Source organism: Rhinopithecus bieti, unplaced genomic scaffold, assembly GCF_001698545.2.
Source record: "Rhinopithecus bieti isolate Rb0 unplaced genomic scaffold, ASM169854v2 scaffold_6776, whole genome shotgun sequence".
NCBI lineage: Eukaryota > Metazoa > Chordata > Mammalia > Primates > Cercopithecidae > Rhinopithecus > Rhinopithecus bieti.
In genome coordinates this window covers 1,956,886-1,961,417 of record NW_016805299.1, presented here as the reverse complement: position 1 = coordinate 1,961,417, position 4,532 = coordinate 1,956,886, and positions in this window count along the sequence as shown.

Here is a 4,532-nt window from a genome sequence, read left to right as displayed (position 1 = left end):
AGTAGAGACGGGGTTTCACCGTGTTAGCCAGGATGGTCTCGATCTCCTGACCTCGTGATCCGCCCGTCTCGGCCTCCCAAAGTGCTGGGATTACAGGTTTGAGCCACCGCGCCCGGCCTGCTTTTCTTCTCTCTGGGATGTTTGCTTAGGGGAATCATTCTGTAAAACCCTTCCTGGTCATTTCAACTAGCAGCACATTTAAGGACAAAAAAATTTGTTTTCATTTTCACTGGAACAACTGGGCACGGACTGCCCCACTCTAAAGGCACACTGGGCCCGTTGCTGCCTCTCCTCTCCATTCCCTTAGCCTCTGTGATAGCCCACGGACAAGCTAAGCTCACCTAAGCCATAGGAGACTTTTCTCTGCTGGCTCCTTTTCTGGTGTTTTGTCATTGTTGACTACACATTAGGAAGAGCAGAATGGAGGAGGGATTTTTTTTCCTATAATTTATAAGCCACATTTTACAGGTGAGGAACGTTAAGCCATGCGTGGTGGCTTACGCCTGTTATCCTAGCACTTTGGGAGGCTGAGGACGGCAGATCGCTTGAGCCCAGGAGTTCAAGACCAGCCTGGGCAACATGGCGAAACCCTGTCTCTACTAAAAATACAAAAATTAGCTGGGCATGGTGGTGCATGCGTGTAGTCCCAGCTACTCAGGAGGCTGAGGTGGGAGGATCACTTGAACCCAGGAGGTCAGTACTGCAGTGAGCTGAGATTTTGCCACTGCACTCCAGCCTGGGTGACAGAGAGCCTCTCTCACACACACAAAAAGAAACACTGAAGCTCAGAAAAGTTCAGTAACATACCCCAGACTTATTTAGTAAATGGTCAAGCCTGGGTTCAAGTCCAGTCTGTCTGCCATCAAAGCCCAAGCTCTTTAAAGCTGTGAGGATAATTACAGCTGTCCATTATTGAGTTCTTGGAACGGGCTGGGCACAATGCCCAGCATTTGTTACAGATGTTGTCTCTCTTTTATCTTCAGCAAACCAGTTGGTATTCCCCTTTAAGAGATGAAGTGACTTGCACAAGGTAGCACAACCAACAAAAGGTGGAGCTGGGGTTTTAAACCAGGACTCCTGCTCTTAATGATTACCCTCTGCTGCCATCCATTTCTTCATGGTACTGGGTGGCATGGCTCCAGAGCCTACTTGTGGGATTTCTCCGAGTGGGAATGGAGACTGCTGGCTTGCAGGGCTGGGGAGGGGTGGAGGTGGAGGGACAGGAGTTTGGCCGACTTCCGTCGGTTATCCCGTGAAGGGCAGAATTCAGTGTACAGCTCCAAGAGGGAGGCCAGTGTTGATGGAGTCTGTTCTCAGGGCCCAAACAAGCCAGGAGGCCCGCAGAGCCTCTTTCTTAGGCTGAGCCCCCCAGAACTGGAGTTCTTTCCTAATTCAGATTTCATTGTTACTATTTCAAGTAGCTTTGCATGAGCTGCCAAATGGGGAAGAGACCTGAAGAATTCCCGCTCTAGGGAGTTGCAGGGAGGGAAATTGTCTGACAGAAGATCTTGGGCCAAGTACCGGGGTTGGGTTGGACCACTCTGTGGGTTCAGATCTTAATCTTACTAAGGAAATCAGGCTCCCGGTTGGCTGGAGCCGGTGAGACTTTCTCCATACTTAGTACCCCCCATCCCCCATAAAGGAAGAGAGATGAGTTTTTCCAGTACTTACTGGAAAGCTCATTGCTATCACAGTGGTGAGGGGTCAAGGCAGAAAGGAGGCGGAGCATGGAGGTCCTGGAGCGCGCTTGCCTCTGCTCTCCAACAACCTAAGGCCACAGGCATCTCGCTGCAGCGCTCTGGCCCAAGAGTCTCAGTTTTGTTTGTTCCTCACCACTTAACATGAGTAGGAAATAACTCCACGTGCTTTCTCACTACACTCTTCCACCTGGCTCCACGGGCTTCTCCCTGCCCCGTGCGCCTGCCCTGTGTGCCTGCTCTCAACAGAGGGGGCCTGGAGAAAGAGGCCACTTGTATATAATGCTATAGCAACCATTCATGGGATACTCTTCCTGGCATCAGCATAGTGCTTTTTGGTGCCAATTTGTGTCTCCTCTTCATAACAATCCTAGGAAAGACCTGTGAGTAGCCTTACTTGTAAACGAAGGCACAAAGGCCTCAGGAGAGAAACGACCTGGACAGAGTCACATAGCTGCTAAGTGGTAGAGCAGAGACTGGAACCCAATGCTGTTTGACCCCAAAATCTGTGCTTTTAGTGCCATGATGTATTAGTTTTAAAGAGGAACCTTTTGAGTATTGATAACTGATGAATCTATGTTTACATGGAGGTTTCATTATTTCTCTGAAAAAGTTAACTTTTAAGACTTGGTGATATAAGGATCTATAAATATATACAGAAATAAATTTTAAAAAAGTGGAGTGCAAAATGTGAAAATCATTTTCTTTTCTTTTTTTTTTTTTTTTTGAGGCAGGGTTTTGCTCTGTCTCCCAGGCTGGTGTGCAGTGGCAAGATCTTGGCTCACTACAGCCTTGACCTCCCAGGCTCAAGCAATCCTCCCACCTCAGCCTCCTGAGCAGCTGGAACTAGTACAGGTGTGTAGCCAGCACACCCAGCTAATTTTTATATTTTTGGTAAAGACAGGGTTTTGCCATGTTGCCCAGGCTGGTCTCAAACTCTTGGGCTCAAGTGGTCCGCTCACTTTGGCCTCCCAGAGTGCTGGGATCAGAGGTGTGAGCCACCGTACCAGGCCTGAAAATCATTTTCTTCCCTATCCCTCTAATCCCTAAAGGATAATACAGAGAACAGTCTGGTGTGTATCTTTCATTTTAAATGTATTTACATATATATATATGTATATACACACACAGTCTTTTTAAACAAGTGGGAATATACTATACATACCATTCAGTGCCTTTTTTTTACTTAATATGTCTTAGAGAGTTAGTTCATATAGATGGGTCAGTACATAGAGATTTTTCTCACTCTCAAGGGCTGTACAGTATCTTATGGTTATATTGTAATTGATTTTACCAGTCCCCTGTAGATGAACATTAAGATACTCCCCATTTTTTGCCAGTACAAACTGCTGCAGTGAACATGCTTATGCATACGTCTTTGTGCATATGTGCAGGTGTTTCTTTAGGGAATTCCTTTAAGGAATTACTGGATCAAACAATGTATGCATTTAAAAATTTGAAGGTACTGCCCTCCATGAGGCTATATGAATTTTTACTCACCAATCTTGTGCTGTGACTTTGGAATATGCCAGCAATCTCTTTTGGAAACAGGTGGAATATAAATAATAAATAATGCTTTTTAAAAACAGCCCTCTGGGCCAGGCATGGTGGCTCAAGCCTGTAATCCCAGCACTTAGGGAGGCCGAGATGGGTGGATCACGAGATCAGGAGATCGAGACCATCCTGACTAATGCGGTGAAACCCCATCTCTACTAAAAAAACACAAAAAACTAGCCGGGCGAGGTGGCGGGCGCCTGTAGTCCCAGCTACTGGCGAGGCTGAGGCAGGAGAATGGCGTAAACCCAGGAGGCGGAGCTCGCAGTGAGCTGAGATCCGGCCACTGCACTCCAGCCTGGGTGACAGAGCAAGACTCCGTCTCAAAAAAAAAAAAAAACACAGCCCTCTGGCTGGGCGCAGTAGCTCACACCTATAATCCCAGCACTTTGGAAGGCTGAAGCAAGTGGATCACGTGAGGTCAGGAGTTTGAGATCCAACGTAGTGAAATCTCGTCCCTACTAAAAATATAAAATTAGCCAGGTATGGTAGTGCACACCTATAATCCTAGCTATTCGGGAGGCTGAGGCTGGAGAATCACTTGAACCTGGGAGGGCAGAGGTTGCAGTGAGCCAAGATCATGCCATTGCACTCCACCCTGGCAACAGAGCAAGACTCCATCTTTAAAAAAAAAAACAGCCCTCATCCAGATAGTGGAGTCACTTGGTCCTAAAGAAATTACTAGCTCTTAGTCCCAGACCACAGGGCATACCTGCAATCCCAGCCATGACTTGCTAATTCAATGCATGCCATCTCTAGGGAGGCAGCAGAAAGCAGGACTGAACTTTCAGTCTTGGCAGAAAAATGCCAGCTGATGATGTCTTGCTTACCTTGGTTATACCAGCTCTGGGCCCCACCTGCCTGGCCTGATTTGAAGGCAAACTGCCTGGCTACTCTGGGACTGCCCTGGAAAACAGCCACTGTCATACCTCTTACAGGGAGGAAAACAGCCAGCTGGAGGGAGTCAGCCCTGAGCTGGGGGGAAAGGAAGGCTGGCCCTTCTGCTTTTGGTGTCGGGATTACTATTTAATGCTGTAGTCCTCTGTTTTCCTTCTTCCCCCAAATAAAGTGTGAGTATATGTAATTTTCAAAAGACATTTTAAAAGAGCCTTTCCCCACACCTCAAAAAATTTGATGTGGAAAGACAGATTGGAGGTTACACCCCTAATTTTTCCTATCCCTTTAAAAAATGAAATTATAGGCCGGGCGCGGTGGCTCACGCCTGTAATCCCAGCACTTTGGGAGGCCGAGGCGGGCAGCTCACGAGGTCGGGAGATCGAG